The sequence below is a fragment of the Leptidea sinapis genome, chromosome 4, assembly GCF_905404315.1.
Source record: "Leptidea sinapis chromosome 4, ilLepSina1.1, whole genome shotgun sequence".
Classification (NCBI taxonomy): Eukaryota; Metazoa; Arthropoda; class Insecta; order Lepidoptera; family Pieridae; genus Leptidea; species Leptidea sinapis.
In genome coordinates this window covers 12,978,149-12,997,192 of record NC_066268.1, presented here as the reverse complement: position 1 = coordinate 12,997,192, position 19,044 = coordinate 12,978,149, and the positions used below count along the sequence as shown (strand labels likewise).

The 19,044-nt window shown below is 33.9% G+C and overlaps 1 non-coding gene across 1 annotated transcript; it reads right to left on the bottom strand.

The window, feature by feature from the left end:
* Positions 1-6,304: 6,304 nt before the first annotated feature.
* On the bottom strand, positions 6,305-6,378 carry Trnai-aau (transfer RNA isoleucine (anticodon AAU)). Its single transcript has one exon. It is a non-coding gene; the product is annotated as a tRNA-Ile (tRNA).
* Positions 6,379-19,044: the final 12,666 nt, after the last annotated feature.

Genomic DNA, 19,044 nt, shown 5'->3' with positions numbered 1-19,044 from the left:
GACGCAAACTGATCTGTCACAGACGATAGCAAATCTCATAATGGCGGTTGATCGGCTTATATTAGTGTGTGTGCGTGGGGCTATGTATTTACACGTTAATCGGCTTGTTTTGCTTGCTACACTGTTATGTAAGGTGACACGGAGTCCTTACTTTTTTACTCGTCCGTGGCCGAAAACGGTTTTTTTTTCAAATATAGCCACTCAATTATATAAGTAAGTATTTGTAAGCATTAAAAATAAGGATTGACATCCTAACTTATATCACATTTTAACGAGATAAAATTCCGCGTGTTAAATATGTAATGTTATGATCGTGAAAGGGAAGTAACAAGATATTGTTATTGTTTTAGTTACGCGTAAGTGAGGTGTAAAAATTGTAACCACAGCATTTTATATAATACTAACTAACCCGACAGGCGTTGTTTTGTGCATCTATACACATATAAATAAAATTGGAGTGTCGGTTTGTGATATACATAACCGTTCTTTACTACATTGATATGAATATATATACGGTACATACAACAAAATAACATTTTTTACAATTTTTGTCGGTCTGTCTGTTTGTTCCGGCTAATCTCTGAAATGGCTGGACCAATTTTGACGGGACTTTTATTGGCAGGTAGCTGATGTAATAAGGAGTGACTTAGGCTACGTTTATTTTAGAAAAAATCTTATAATTTATAAAAATATAGTAATGTTGTCAAAGAAACGGTCTAACACTAAAAATAATTTGTTTGGCAAAACAACGTTTACCGGGTCAGCTAGTAATAAATAAAATACTGTTTTTTTTTTATGAATTTGTCAATAATATTTGATAACATCAAGAATTATAAAATATAATTCGTAAAATATACTCCCTGTTTTTATAATGAAATTGTTTCAAACCGTGCGTCAAAAATTCTCTCAGAAAATATGTACATACAAAACAAATATTGGAAATAAAAATAATTATGGGTCCCAAATCGAAATAAAAATATCCTATCTCTCAAGTTGGACTAAACTGCACTTCATGAAGTAATCCCCATTAAAATTCGTTCATTAGTTTAGGAGTTCACTGGAAACAAACATCAGGACACTGGATTTATATATTAACGCCCTTATTCATAATAGTCTGCTAACTTAAAGCATTGCTAATTCTCACTCTGTCTTCTTCTATTGACTTAAGTCAGAATTAGCAAAAACATTCCTAAGCGGCTGTTTAAAGTTAGCGGACCATTATGAATAAGGGGGTAAGATTTTATATATTCGTTACAACACCGAAGGATTCATTGTTAAGTACGGAACAAATCCAATAAGAATTATTCAATAAGTCCAAATAAATAAACTTATGAATGTGAAAAGTTATACATTTTATTATTTACCTTACTCATTGGCACTTTTTTACCTTTCATCATCATTTATATAAATTATTTTAATTACAATATATGTGAAGTGATGCAACTAAAATACTATAACTCCGTGAGTCATGAATTACACGAGATAAAAAACCACAGACAACCACAGTTGAGACTGTAGATGCATCAATCCACACAGTTTAAAAGTAAAGGTATTATGGGAGAATTGATATTATGAAGGAGCATTATATATTTTTGTTCATTATTTATTTGAGCATTATATATCGCGACAATCATAATGTTAACACGAGGAACAAACATATTCAAATTCAAATTCAAATATTTTTATTCAACATAGGATTTAAAATCACTTATTGAACGTCAAAATCTACCACCCATTCAAAAGAGACTGCCTCAGACCTGAGAAGAATGGGCGCAAGAAACTCAGCGGGCTTTTTTTTTTTTAATATAAAATATGGATTACAATGTAATATCGTACAATAAACATTTATAATTAAAGAGCCTGAGGGTGTTCGCTTTATTCCCAGTCCGTGGTGTCATTAAGAAAACCGTTTATGCTATAATAACCTTTCCCACACAAACGTTTTTTAACAATTCTTTTAAATTTCGTAACACATTTGTTTTGTACATTTTCTGGGATCATATTGTAGAAGCATATACATCGCCCAACAAAAGACTTACTAACTCGACCCAACCGAGTAGTTTTTGTTTGTTCCTCGTGTTAACATTATGAATGTCACAGTTTCTAGAAAATTCCTCAATGTGCATATGATTATGAACATACAAAACATTATCGAAAATGTATTGAGAAGCAACAGTCAAAATGTTTATTTCTTTAAATTTCTCTCTTAATGATTCTTTAGGACCTAGGTTATTAATCGTGATGATAAACTTCTGATGTCTACTACTCGGTTAAGTCGAGTTAGTATGTCTTTTATAGGACGATGTATAAGATATGCTTTTACAATATGATCCCAAATGTGTTACAAAACTTAAAAGAATTTTTAATAAGTGTTTGTGTGTCCAGGGAAGTTTTAAAAGGTGAATAAATATGAAAGTGTTCGGAATTAAACAAAAACAACAAATTTGTTTTTCATTTGATGTGTCCTCCGCCCTCCGATATTTGTTTGGTATGGACATATTTTCTATGAGAGAATTTATTGACGCACGGTTTGACAGTTCTGCTGTGAAACAATTTCATTATAACAACAGGGTGCATATTTTATGAAATAATTCTTGATGATATGAAATATTATTGACAAATTAATAAAAAACATTATTTTATTTGTTATATACTATTATATACTATATTATAAAAAAGCCCGCTGAGTTTATTGCGCCCATTCTTCTTAAGTCTGAAGCACACTATTTTGAATGAGTGGTTATTTAGTTTTTGACGTTAAACAAGTGATTTTAAATCAAATTTTGAAAGAAAATATTTGGATTTGAATTATACACAACCCTAAAAACGAATCAGGTAAAATAAATACAAGTTGCGTGTTTTAGTTATTATACAAGATCGTTGTAGGGGGGTTGGGTCAAATGACGCGCCCTTCGACCCGAGATAGTAGAACCGGTTCAAACTTGCCGGGAGCTTGCTGCGGTTACGCGAATATTGCATACCGATATAACTATGTGCTTAAAACATAAATAAATACATTTATTTTATTTTATTGGGGTTGACAACAGCTTAATACAAAATAATCACTTATACTTAGTTAAATACAAAAGCATAGCCAATTATAGTCTACCACAGTTTACCTAATGGAAGGAACAGCAGTGTTTACAATAATAAAGAAAAAAATGAACAATGAATAACACATGATCAGAGAAATTAAAAAAAAAAGTACTTATTTAAAAGTGCCTGCGTTTAAAGTTACTTCAGCTATTGGCGCGCTTGGGAAAAATTAGGAGAGTGAATATATGTTGCGCGCGCAAACTGACACTTAAAATAACAGGATGAAGTTGGTTTCTAAATGTCACTCAAATTTTTGGACTTTAATAACTTCTTCAGTTAAAAAGTTCTGGTCAATTTTTAACATGAACATCTATCAATTAATGATTTATATTTTAATTGTATAAAAATAAACTGATTTTCTTCGATAATTTTTTCTACTTTAAAGTATTTAATCGACTTGAAAAAAGGAGGAGGTTCTCAATTCGTCGGTGTTTTTTTAATGTTTGTTACCTCAAAACTTTGGACTGGGTGAACCGATTTTGATAATTCTTTTTTATTTGAAAGCTGGTGCTTCCCGTGTGCTTTTTGTCCAGATCTGACAGTGGCAACCATGAGGAACCCCTTAAAAGTCTTTAATTTCCTATAAGTATGTGCGCGACAAATTTACGAATTCTTTTTTTATTGGAAAGGATAATTTCAAAGGAAGTTTGGTAAGAGTTTGGTTGGGTTCTGATAATGGGATCCATGACAAAGCAACAAAACTCTTCCATTCTTCTCTTCTTATTCTTATATTCCAAAAATAACAATAACCGTTACTAGAATTAGATTAATTAATCAGATTGTATAAAAATACGCAATTATTTTCATACTCTTTAGTGCATTATAAATTCGTTGTTTTTTTGTTATTTTTTTTTTAACGTAAGTTTTAGGTACACACACAGTTTTTATATCAATGGTTCATTACATAAACGTCACCGAGCTGTCTTAATTTATATTATACTTTTTTTATGAACGAGGACGATAAACGAACATACAGATTACATGATGTATGTTTTAACTGTTCTGTTTATTGCGCCAGTGAATACTTACCACTAAAATCCACATTTGTCGTATCACCGCTCTTCGACAACAATTCCCTTACAGCCTCGCCTAGTATCGGAATACTGGGTCTCGAAATCTCGAACGTTGGCTTCGAAGAAAGTGGGCGTCATAAATATTGCACGGCAATACTTCAAGCCGGCCCACATTCTAGCCGTGCTAGCTGCCGTGAAGCAGTAATGTGTAAGCATTACTGTGTTTCGGTCTGAAGGGCGCCGTAGCTAGTGAAATTACTGGGCAAATGAGGCTTAACATCTTATGTCTCAAGGTGACGAGCGCAATTGCAGTGCCGCTCAGAATTTTTGGGTTTTTCGGGAATCCGGAGCGGTACTGCGTTGTAATGGGCATGGCGTATCAATTACCATCAGCTGAACGTCCTGCTCGTCTCGTCCCTCATTATCATAAAAAAAAGCACTCTACAAAGGCAGGTCCGGCATTGCTGTCATCTCTGGTCTGGCGCACCCCAGTATCAGCTCGATCCAATTGACCGCGAACAATGCAGAGCAGCTCGAATTGTTGGGGACCCAGTGCTCTATGAACGGCTGGATCACTTGGTGTTGCGTCGAGACGTTCTTCATTGTGCGTCTTTTACCGCAATTATCACGTTAACTGTTCCGAAGAGCTGTACCGCCTGATTCCTGAAATCCACCTTCGCATGACACGCCAAACATAATATATAATCCCCACCATCTGGATGTATTGCAGGCCTCCACAGTGCGGTTTTCAAGGAGCTTTCTTCCACGTACTACAAAGCTGTGGAATGAGCTTGCTTGTGCAGTATTTCCAGGACGATACGACATGAGTACCTCCAAAAAAAGCGCGTACACTATTCTTAAAGGCCGGCAACGCTCCTGTGATTCCTCTAGTGTTGCAAGAGAAAGTGAGCTGTGGGCGTACGCTCGTTTGTACTCCTTTTCCAGAAAAAAACTGTGTTTGGTAATTACTATTTGTATTAAGTATATTAAAAATCATATTTTTAATACTTCTTGTGTTTCTTGGCTATTCTTTTATATATTTTTTATTTAATAAAATCTACAGCATACCACGTCAGTTACTAGCTAAGTTAGTACACTTATTACAAAACATTCTAAATCCTTAAGGCGACACTAAATGCCAGCGACCTTGAGCGATATGAGTTCACCGCTGCCGGTCCGCCATCTATGTAACAAAGCCAATATTTTCAAAATTCTTGCGTGGAAAACAATTTATATGCTTACAATCCTCGTTATTCACAAAAAAGTTATAAGAATAACTTTTCTGAGAGAAGTACCAAAAAAATGCGTCCGGCCATGCCAATAAACTTGTTTAACTTCAAAGAAAAGTGGTAGTTCAAAAAGCCTCGGCAGTGTTAACTATAACCAACAGCAAGCATTAGCAACCTACAAATAAGACTTAGGATATGTGTAACACGATTAAGTAGTGTTCATAGCTCGAAATGCTATACTTTCACAACAAAACTTGTCTAAAAACACCATGTTTGCGTGTTTTCTGCTTACTCTTCGCCTTAAGTACCTACTTCTGCTTAATTTAATTCTGTGTGCGTTTCGTTATGATCACGAGTGTTTTTAATGATCACCCATGACACATTAGGTGTATCTCTGGCCTAATCATTATTGTTTTCAAAATAATTAAGTAGCTTTACGAATCAGTGGTAGTGTAAATGAATGAGATTATTAAACTATAACTTTATAAATGTGAATATGTAAGAATACCGCTCAACTATAAGTCGTATTTCGCACACGACGGGTTCCGTTCAATCGTACAAGATATAAAACGTTTTTTGTAAAATAATATATTTTTTAATTTTCGTGACAATTATTTGGATTTCTGCATTAATTTTTTTTTGTTGTTACATAGCACAAATTTTAATGCATACTCTGCCAAAATTTCAGCTCCGCATCTATTGCGGTTTTTGAAATACTGCTCAATGACATACATACAGACAGATGGAAGGCCGGACAGCAGTCGTAGTAATAACGTTGCCGTAGTTACCTTTATGTATTTGAATAACACTAAATTAACTATCTATTATTAATGCCTATTTACACTATCTTATTTTATGAGGCTATTGGAAGACAAAATATTCGTGTGATAACAATTGTGATTAAAAATACTACATATTTTTATTATAACGTTTGACATGAAAATAAAAAACAAAAAAAAAATTACGTGGCCCATGAGGGGATCGAACCCGCGACCTTCGCGTTATTAGCACGACGCTCTAACCAACTGAGCTAATGGGCCAATGAGAACAACTTTGAAATTTGTGTATTATTTGTACACTGTTCAGTATTTCTTTTTCCATGTTTGTAATATAGTATTGCATAATGTAAATATTAGAAATATGTATAAAATAGAAGAAAAATATAAATTGATTTAGAAATCTTTTAATTTAGATTTCAGAGTTATATTAAGAATTCAATATTATTAGTTCGTTAGTAGCTTACATAATTATTTTTGAACAATTAATAAATTTTCTGTTACTAGGACCCTAAAAATGCAATTAATTGAAAATTTAAATTTAAAATAAACATTAACCCAAAGATGCCTTTAGTGGTTACTTATGTGGCGCATAGGGTTACCAATTATTTGTCGGTCAAAAAAAGTAGTTCTAAAATTATTATGCATATAAGTTAAAAAAAAATACTAGATAGCGAAAAGATGAAAAGAATAGTATATGTCCAAAATCGGTACTTTATTTCTTAAAAGAATATTTTTTGCTACTTTTATCCTTTATTAATAAACTTTTATTTAAAAAAAAAATGTCTCATAGGTATTATTTCAATTTGAATTACAAAATAACCAATAGCTCAATTTTTTTTATGAAAATAAGGAACAAGACGAGCAGTACGTTCAGCTGATTGTAATTGATACGCCCTGCCCATTACAATGCAGTGTCGCTCAGGATTCTTGATAAACCCCAAATATTCTGAGCGGCACTACAACTGCGCTTGTGACCTCGAGACATAAGATGTTAAGACTAATTTGCCCAGTAGTAATTTCGATCAGGCGACCCCTTTTAATACAGAAATCTTTTCAAAACAATTAAGTGCTAAATAAACAGATCCCTGACCCTAAGGTGCCGGGTGCTGAGCACGACGCAGACACCTTATCATTTGTTGACACTCGCCAATCTTCGCGAGTCATTTGCGTAAGCGCATGTGTAATCTCTCACCAGTATAATTTGACCTGAGCTCGTATGTCGCGACACGCTGGGGGCATGTGGTACGTGCGCAGTGAGAAGGGTGAGGGAGGTCGATCATGATTGGTTTTCGTTATCGTTGAGGTAATCAACGAGGGGCCTTGGCGTAGTATCGACTGTCAGTCGGTGGCGGATCGTCGCCGGCTGAACACCTCTAAGGGGGATGTTGTTTTACAACTCATAAATATTATGCGCGTTTAATTAATAATATTTAATAAATATTATCTCTTTACACAAAAATTACATCTTATTAGGTAAATGTAACACCTTGTACAAAATATTTGCCGTCCGATAAGCACGATTTTATCATAATAAAAACAATGATTAACATCGAATTTGTTTACGTATATCAGAAACATAACAATAAACACAAGATAACGTGTGCTAACAATTAAATTTAATTATACTTTCATTTCACTACTAGGAGACAGGCCGATATCAGTTGCTGTCATTAGCATAGTAATTATAAATATTGTGTAAATAGCATACTGATATTGCTACATACAGATATATCACGACGCAAGCATGTGGCTTCGTATCTCAAAACATTACCACGCGAACCACGCGTGGCTACCCGACTTAAAAATAACTCTCAATGCGCTAAAAACATCGACCAAACAACATTAACACACCTCCCCCTGCGCTTGCTGTTAAATGTACGACGCAAGAGAGGATAATTTGAAAACTAACGGGGGTCAATATAAGATGGTCATGTAGCGTTTTGCCTTCGAAGGACCACGCCCTGGTGTTTTCAATGCGCGTTCCAAATTCAAATTAGCATGTAATGCTTTCATTGTCAAGTTTTAATTTCAATGCTTCTATTCGACCAGACATTTATAAACCATAAAATAATATCGATAATTTGATGAAATTATTTTACGAGTTATATTCTTTTTCGCAATGCCGAGTTATTGTCTATGTAATAATATATATCCTTCTGTTTTGTGTAAGTGCATATTATTAACTGGATAAAAAAAGAACAGTACCAATTTGAAGTAGGATATATTTTATGGTTTTGACTTCGAGGTCATTTTAGACGATATCCAAATATTCTAAAATATGAAAGGAAGCGTCCAGAAAAGTATTACAAATGACGAGGATGTATGGTCTGTGACCGTTGCCTGTCCCAGATTTTCCCCGAATTTAAAAAAAATTATCAATCTTTTTTTAAAGTAAAATGAAGCCCATGAAAGGCTTACCTGCATGTGCATTACATTTTCCAAAAACCTAAAGGCAATTTTACTTGTTCCCGTTAATACTAAAATTTTGTTTTTAAATCTTCTTGTTTGTTAATGTGTTTTGTTTCGAGCCGATAGCCTCGAGTTGCTAATGCTCTAAATAAATAAAGTAACAGAAACAACCAAACTTTGTGTTTGATCATTTATATATTTATGAAAAATTATGGTAACAAGTGTGGATTGAACAAAGGCGTAATTATTGTCAGCTGACTGACTCATTGACTTATTATCAACCCAATGACACTAAAGCCTGTATGCGCGAGTGACAACTTGGCAAGCTGTATGCATCATTGGTAGGTACTTCTCCATCAATGCAATATTTAAAATCATGACAACATGGCGGAAAATGTTCTAGAATGACTCCACCGATGCATCTGGCCTTGCAAGATCAAATGAATCATTTTTGCATTGTTTTGTTGATATTAAATTAGGATTATCAATAAAAAATATCGAGATCATAAGGCCGCCATTTGCACCATATGATGTTATTATGTATGTTAGTAGTTAAGTTATATTTTGTTAATGTGGTGTCAAAAATAGTGTAATAAATAAATAAAATACATACGTATAGTGACCCTAGTACACGGTTCAATCATCAATCAATCATTGGCGTATTGCCAAAGTCTTCGTAATACTTCTTCGAACTAGATCAGAATCAAAAATATCGTTAACCTCTTTTGGTGCTTCACTTCCAATGAGGACTGGTTTCTCATTCTAAAATTATTTTCTTTTATCGTGAGTATTTTTTTTTTATATAAGAAGGGTAGGTAACTTAACGGGCAAGAGGCTGAGGTGATGGGTAGTGGTTTTAGCATCGGAAACAATATTATTTATTTATCAACTTAGGTTAAAATTAATTGGCAAACAAGAGTTATTACGATATCCTTCTATAGTTCCATGTTACAAAATTTTTGGGAAAAACTAAATTCGTAACGTAGGCTAGCTAATTTTTTTGAAGCATAATATTTTATATTTCTAGCAAATTCGACAAATTCGGGTGCAATGATGTCGCGGTAATAATTTAGTTTTTTTACATAACTTAGTTCACATAAAATTAAAAAAAAATATGAAAAATATTTAAGTTAGACTTAGTTTTGTTTATAACTTTCATATACAATTTAATCAATAATACTGCAGTGAAATGCTAAACCGATAAGGAAAGGATCACATTATTTCGCACATAAAGTAATTGCGCAATCCAATTAAAAGATGATATTTACCTAATATTTACAAATTTCGTTATCAACTAACCAAAACATACATAAAGTACCTACTTACCGTTTTATACGTTTGCAAGTTTGCTCAAACTATGGTAAGATTTGTGTTCCAAATGGGTGAAACTATATAATTAATAATTAGATATGAAAGCAAATTTAGATTGACCCTCTGTTGCTCTTATTAATTTATGTATAGTGTATTTAGAGGTGTCTAAAGTTTTTATCTATTTGCAGTGTTCATCTGGTGCCTTACTGCCGTCAGACCCATAATTTGTTCTACTGATGGGCGTAGATTATTGTCACTGACTTCTTCTTTCTTCTGTCGCACTTTTGCGTTGTTAAGTCAATTAATATCATAAAATAATAACTAATATACAACAGCTTCTTTATGATAATTTTGCTTTGCTGAATCTGTCAATCTTAAATCTTCACTAGAAGGTATTTTTTTTATGGAATACGAGGACAAAAGAGCGTACGGGTCACCTGGTGTTAAGTGATCACCGCCGCCCACATTCTCTTGCAACAGCAGAGGAATCACAAGAGCGTTGCCGGCCTTTCGTTAGGTATTTTAGACAATACATACCAGTTAGTTAACTATTACAGAAAATTGATGAATAATAGTTGCTAGAAATTTAAGGCAAAGCAGGTGTGTAAAAATTCCTTAAACGTCAAAAAATTTTTAAAAGAGGTTTGCATCATCTACCTATCTAGAAATTTCTATTAAGCGAAATACGTTCCTTGCGAAAGAACAAATAATTATGATTATTTATGTACCAAATATTGTTCAAATAACTTGTTTGTAAGCCTTTCCAAACCATTGTGTATTCTAGATTGAACTTTACCTGGGTTATACCGATTGCAAGTCAACATTGTAACTGCCTACGCCTAGTAACTCGTAAACAGAGAACGGATACAAATAGCATTGTGGGCGTCTGTAGCGATCACGACGAGCCCGCGTGGCTGTGGTGACGTCACCGCGCGTCACGCGACGCGAATGTGAACCTTATGCTACGACGCGACTCAAACGCATTGTCGAACAACGCCCTTCACTGACAGATCGAAGTATTGAACAAACAATGAAAGAATCGACTTTAGATGCGTTTGTTTGTAATAATTGTGATTTAAATAAACAATTCAGGGTTTTCCAACTTTTTTAGGCAATGCCCCGCCTAAGCATTTCTAAAATTTTATGCCCCCCATACATAATTTTTATTAACCTTTAAAAATTGTTTTTTTCCCTTAAGAAATATAAATGATAAGCTTTAGGTAGAAATCACTATAAAATTGTTATTAAAACATCCTAAGTAAAATTTAAACACATATTTTAATGATACAATGAAATTCAAAATAATTTTAATATTTATTTTACTATATTATTATTCATTTAGTGCGATCTTTGTGTTTGCTGCACAGATATTATATATTAGGTTACAATTTACGTTGTAAGTCTCTGCGTTGTGTTATATCAAGTCGATTTATTTTTTTACGAGTTAATAACTTTTACAGCACTAAATCCACATACAGCTAAATATGAAGATGGAAACGGTAGTAAAAGTTTTCTTGCACATTCTTGGAATTTGCGTTTTTGTACAATTTTCACCGATATTGACCAGGCTAAAGTCGTGTCAAGTCGATTTTTGAATTGCCCCCCTTTACTATCAAATTGCCCCCCCGTGGGGCGTGGGCCCCATGTTGGGAAACACTGATCTAGAGGTACTGTTTACACTCTTAATACTCATGATGAGGAAAAGCTCAGTCAGCCTGATATACTTAGCGTTTAACATCAAACTCTACATAATACAATTTAAACTTGCGCAATAAGAACTGGTTTGTATTTGTGTAATGGACTTATATTAGAGGGGCAAACGGACAAGAGGTTCACGTGATGGGGAATAGTTAGGCAACCGCCTATGGACATCCGCAAAACCACGGGTCAAGATATGCGTTGCCGGCCTTTAAGTCGTATTGGTTCGGGAAAACAGCAGCTGGTAATTGACTTCACAAAGTGGCTGTACGAGGCAAGAATGTTTGGGATCTTTGGTACCAGTGGAGATGAATTACATGAAAACTATAATTATTGTTTAACAAATAAAAAAACTTGTAGTTAGGTCGACACAACTTGATTTATGATTCAATTTCTATTGACGTCGCGTTATAACTCATAACTGTTGAGTTAATCAAGGGTTAAGTGTGATAAAGACATAGCTGGTATTTCAATATCTTAAGAACCATTAAAATCGCTATTTTGTATGACGATGTACGAAAGCTCTGTCTATTTTATTTTCTCATTTGTATTATTGAACGGTGGAACTGGTCTTTCACGTGACACAGTTGTCACGCAAGTTAACAAAACGTGATAGTTGAGTGACAAAACACATCAGAATAATATCAATGTTTTCAATTCCGCCGTACTATCATTTATGTACAGGAACAAGCGAGTGCAAATGTCGGAGCTATCGTTATCAGAACCGAGGGTATATAAGGCGTGTGAAACCGATAAAGTTGCCAGTGCGGATTGCACGGCCAGACGAGAAACAACAAAGCAAAATAAACCACATGTGCATAATATTAATCTAATGAATGAAATAGTCAACGATCATTCATGATCTCATGATCATAAAACACTTTCAATGTCATGTCAGGTGACATCTAAGTGTTCTTCATTTCTTGATGGGTTTGATTAACAACTTATATTTTTGATTGACTAATAAATCATTTATATTAATATAAATTTATTAGATTTGTAATTGATTTTTTATGACAAACAATAGTGCAAAGGTGCAAAGCATGACACTTGATGCATCTGTGATTAAAACTGGCTAAGGCTTACGCTAATTAGAATGATTCGTGAGTGAAATGAAATTGATATAAACAAAAGATTCCAAACAGAATTCCAGTGCAATTAATTACTATAATAAGTGCTCTATTTACGTTGTTTGTGGCAATAACATTATTTTTGGTGATTATGAGGTAATGTTATGATGAATCTATGAAACTTCTAGTCTCAGATTGGAAACATATGTCCAGGCGTATGTTGGTATTGAAATTATACAACTGAATTACACTAATAAATCCAATGATTCCCTCTCATTGGATAATCAAGGAACAGGATACCAGGATGGGTACCACAGTGGCTTTTACTGTCGTGGCATTATTGTATATTAGTTTGAAGGCATCGTAGCTAGTTAAACTCTTAGGCCCAGTATCCACAAAAGTGGAGGGGAGATGAGACGAGAGGAGATAAGCCGCAAAGCTGTCAAGGTATTTCCATCAAAATGGAGAGGAGATGAGAGCAGTGATTATAACAAAACTTTCAGATGTGTGAGGCGCGGGGAGAAGGCAGCTTGATCGCTCGTCGCAGCACAAAATTCTATTGACAAATGAGATTTTACCAGTGGGAGGCTTCTTTGTACAGGATGCCGGCTAGATTATGGATACACCTATTTCTGCCGAGTGAAGAGACTGAAATTACTGGGCACAAGAAAACTTAACATGTTTTGTCTCAGGGTGACGAGCGCAATTGTAGTGCCGCTCAGAATTTTTGGGCTTTTCAAGTATCCGAATCAGCACTGCATTGTAATGGGCAGGGCGTATCAATTACCATCAGCTGAACATCCTGCTCGTATCGTCCCGTATTTTAAATTCGTAAAATATTTCAATAAACGCGCATTATTTTCTTCAAATAGTATATGTATATATTTTTTTTATGAAAATAAGGGACGAGACGAGCAGGAGGTTCAGCTGACGGTAATTGATACGCCCTGCCCTATTCTGTCCTGCTCATATTCTTGTAAATTAGTATATTCTTCTTAATTTTTCAAGTATTAGTTGAGAGCATAGATGTTAGTAGTCTTTCTTTGTTGAGCCAGTTTCATCAGGATTATTACAAACCATTCAAATGTCGGGAAACTGTAATATACATAGTAATTGTGATGTTCCACCCAGTTGACGTTACAATATTATCTTTAACATAGATGTTGCCCATGGTCAGGACATTAACCACACCAGACTGAACGCTTTGTAAGTCGCTACAAGGAAAACTGATAAAATTACCTTGAATAAAAATCGGCGAAACAATCTGAGTATTTAAGATACAATTTGCATTGGTACGAATTTAAAAAGAAAAAATAAATAACGTTTTATGTATCAATTTCAGAAAACACTTGGTAGTAAGAACGGAATAATAATGATTTGAGATTTAAGTGCTTTTAGTAACATAGACCGTCTGCGTCGATGAGTTGTTTGGTGGTTTTGAAATGGGCTTGGAGTGTTCTAAACAATTTGTTATTTTTCTGGGATTAATTATACAATTTAAATTTGTAACCAAAATTTATGAACGATGAGGGACTCGAACCCGCTATCTCTTAGGTTCCGTCTGAGCGCATTTCCAAGTGAGTCAACCGTTCGAGAACGCATGCATTGTAAATTTTGGTATTTCTTGTTGTACTCTCAGGTTGTGGCTCCATCTACAGGATCTACTTTACAGTTGAGCTCAACCAGAATAATTGCATACTAGGAATTTGACTTGAGATGTCGCTCTTTCAAATCTAAAGAATTTATTATATTTCAAAATAACAATTAATCGGTCATGGTTACAAATTTAATTTGTTGGCAGTGCAAGTCTACCTACCAAGCTCGCAGGAGTCTCCAGGAGGTTGAGTGGTCGCGGTAACCGCAAGACGGTGGTTATTGCTAACTTTGGGAGTATATAGCATGTCCAATAGTAGTTGTTTTTCAGCCGATGCTATGGCACTATCTTCTTTTTTGTAAATTGTGCTATGATTTTAAGTAAACAATTGTTTTTTTCTTCATGGTCAGGAGTAACTACACCACAAAGTCTGCTTGAAACTATTTGAATCTTTACAATTTACGAGAATTAAAAGTTTTAGCGGGTATGATTTCAATCAATCAGTAATCCGTTGGCGTCCAGACAGTCTGTCTAAAATTTCTCTATGTAGTCGACATTCTTTAGAAAAAAATAATTTTGTTACTTGTTTGTTGGTATTTTGAAAAATATCCGTTTTAGCGTTTGTTTCTACACAGACGATAGTGCAGGAATTGGAACTTACCTGACCAGGATCACCAAGATATAAATTTATATATAGGCATACTTATCGCATTAAAGAAGAAATCAGTTTAGAACAAAATATAAAGACAATCTTAATACATAATATAAATTACGTGACACGTTGTTTGTCCGCGATGGACTCCTAAACTAATGAACGGATTTAAGCGGGGATTACTTCATGGAGTGCAGTTAGGTCCAACTTGAGAGATAGGATACTTTTTATTTCGATTTGGGACCCATAATCTTTACATTTCTGTGAGAGAATTTATTGACGCACAGTTTGACAGTTCTGCTGTGAAATAATTTCATTATAACAACAAGGAGCATACGTTACGAAATTAATTCTTGAAGTTATAAAAAATTATTGACAAATACATAAAATACAGTATTTTATTTATTATGTACAGTACAACGTCTGCCGGGTCAGCTAGTAATATATATTAAAAAAGAGATGTGTGTCCCTATATTACACTTTATAGCTAAAACTACACGTCTCACATACATAGTGTTTGTATGTATATAGATACAAGGCTCCCATCGTGCACTATGGTGGTTGCAAGTTGATACCTTTAAGGGTGTAGAAGATACAACCCCCGGAACATGTGATTTCTAAAAATGTGTAATTAATATTTATTTAAAATGATTAGGATTGTTATTGAAAAATCTAGAACGATTTAGAGATTTCTAGAATTATTTGGAAAGTTTTCAAATGTAGGCATATTTTCTAATCAAATGAAAATGTTTTAGAAAATTTTAGAATAATCATGAAATATTTTATATGAATAAATTGTGAAGTAAGTTCTGATAAATTATTAAAATTAACAAATAACTATAAAATTAAAATTAACCCAGCGAAGCGGGTATTCACAGCTAGTACCTAATTCTATAATAATTGAGATTTCGATCTAAAGCGCTTTAAGGCTGACTGGTGTAATAGGATCACTGGTTAAATATAATTAAATAGTACTAATACAATAAACATGTAATAACAGATTATCTTTTTTTTTAATTTTACCATGTGCCATTCCCCTCTTAAATATATTTTTTATCAGAGTTGACAAGATCTGTGTCTACTGTCCAACGTTACTGACTATAAAGTTTAAAATTAGCCGAGTTCAGTTGTGTTGTTTACATCAAATGAGTTGGTACTTGCGTTGCCGAGGCCAAATGTTTCTTCCTGATATTTGGAAGTTTTCCACACGAATCATTTTAGACATTTATCGCAACCGCCGTGTATTTTATCAATAATAAACTGTTTTGAAAAAGGAGGACAAATGAACTTGTAGTTTCGCAGATGCTAAGTGATCGCCACAGAATCTATGATAGTATTATAAGGGGTAATTTAATATCAGACTTTATAAATAAAGCTTGTATTTATTTATTTACTAGCTGACCAGGCAAACGTTGATTTGCCATATAAATTATTTTTAGAGTTAGATCGTTTCTTGGACATTGCAACATTACTTTATTTTTCTAAAATAAAAGATTTTTTCTAAAATAAACGTAGCCTAAGTTACACGAGCTACCTGCAAATAAGAGTCCCGTCAAAATCTGTCCAGTCATTTCAGAGATTAGCCGGAACAAACACACAGAGAGATATTTTGGTGTATGTATGTATATTCATATACATGCAGTAAAATTAAATTATTTCTATATTACAAACAGACACTCCAATTTTATTTATATGTATTGATTGGAGTTAAAGAAGAATACTTACTACAATAAAATAAAACATCCTTCCATCGAAGCTCAAATAAGTAAGGAAGTTGCGAGATATTCCCAATACAAGTGTCCTAAGACACTTACTGGGAAGTCTCAACCACTAAAAAATTAATATTTATGATCACAATGTTTACGCGGTTTTTTTATTTCTACCCACATTGTTTTGTAAAGACTCGCAGTACTACGAATAATGTAAGTGAATATGTTCTGTTCTTAATGAGAATAAAGTTCTTTAACCATTATATGCAATCTTTGAAATAAACTAAATTCATTTATTATTTATTTACAATTCGAAAAAAGTTGTTAAATCCCTTCCCTTGTAATCTGAAACTGTAAGCAAGTCCTACTACATATTTCAGAATTAGCTTTCCATCGTTTATCTAATCCAAAAGATTTCGTACCCCTTAACATAAAAGCAGACGAAATAAATGCAGATCTAATATCTTATAGCTACATAATTCCTCGATATAATTAGTTCATAGTTGAAATCCTACGTAAGTCGAAAAACAAAACGATTTTTCGTCTCCACAGGAGCTCTACAAACAGGTTATCGAGGGCAAAAACTCTATAAAGCCAGGTGTTACGTCTGGGAAAGAAGCGTTTTAGGGTGTTTTCATCGCCATCTTAATGTTCATTTCTTTCACTGTTTTGGTTTAGCCTTTTTTGTCTATCAGATGTCCATCATTTATCAATTAAAAGGCATTTATTTTCTCTAAATTGATTCCTTTAGAATTCATTTGATGTCATTTCTAATATACCAGATTCTACTACCGCTTCGGAAACAAATGGCGCTCTGAGAGAGAAGAGATGATGAAGAAGATGCGCAAGAAACTCTCCCAGCATTCTTTTTGTATGTTCTTTTTAATAAAATATACAATATTGTACTGTCATTGCTGTAGTTTTAGGACTGTGGAGTAGTAGGACCTACGACAGAGCCATTTTTTAATAAAATATTTAAATTTATTATTTTTAGATAATGCCTGAACAGTGGCTGGGACTTTATTATAAAAGTATATACATTTACCCTTAAAGCATATGTATTGTTGTATTTATCTTATGAAGCCTACTAGAATAAGTTACAAGCAATCCCTTATTTATAGTGTTATAATAATGAAAATCACTCAAAATCACTATTAAGAGCAAAAAGGTGACGATTAGTTTCCTGATTCAGATGGACAATAACAAAAACCTACTCCAAATATTTTATTATTGTATTTAGTATATAATTTGATTTTAGATTTTGACACCACAGTACCTATATTATTCTTTAGTTTGTGTGAGAAAAACCCGACACAAAAAGATTGCAGACAGGAGTTCTTGATTCAAATCTACAGAGACGCTGTAGATTCCTTCATTATTGTAAACAGACTATAATTTATCGAATTTGCTAACAAAAGATCAACACAATCTTATAAAACAACTATAATCATATCATTCTAGAAGCTACTATGTAATGGTATGAGCTAGTTCTTATCAAAACAAATACAAAGCGAACCGAGCAAACTTTCTGGTTATCCTTGACTTAGCGAATCTAATGTATCTCGTATCACAAGAGCGCATGCGTTGTTGCGAAGTGAATTTCCGTTATGAGGCGTTGCAACATTGATAGCGACACACACATACAAAACGTCTTGCATCAAACACACACATGAAAGCTTAATGTATCAACGCACTCACATGTTTTAATTATTTTTTACTTGCTCGAGTAAGTGACAATTTCATTGTGTATTCTTGTTGCGTTATTTTGCAAACATAAAAAAAACTGTCTGTTTGGCAAACTTGGCATTGAATTGCAAATTCTTGTCATTACTGTGAACGTTTCGAATCTTGGGGTTATTGATGAAATGATATGAAAACGTGTGTTTCTCGAGTGCGGTATCAGGTCTTTGTCTTTTAAAATGACGGTAGTAAATTTTTAAAGAAGTGTTTCCAAATTCCACATTTGAATAAAATATTAGAGCACACAACTCTACCTTCAGGGCATGTTGTAAACTAAACAAAAACGAACAATTCTAGAACTATGTTGTAACATTGTATGGCACACACGTAGATGTGCCTGTTGTACACAAACGGATCTCGCGGTGCGGGCTTGGCGATGACGTCACGAGCACGCATCGACTGCGTGCGCGACGAACGTTCACGCCCACTGTGGCGCTCGCAGCTCCCGCATACCTTGGCAAATTATTTGATACCAAAACAATTTATGGTTATTTAGTTATTTTTACAGCGTCTATCGGTTTATCCACATGATCACATTAATTTGTAAAAAGTGTAGCTTTTCCAATTCAGTTTACTTTGATTACTGCTCTGTGATTATATCTCCAAGAAATGATTGTATAGCACTCAATACCAAATTGGTAAGTTGCCTATAAACTGCCAATAGTCCGCACTTTTTCTGCAGTTAATCGAAAGAGACTAGAGCCTAGAAAGTTTTAGCAACAATTTATAACATCCTATTTACCT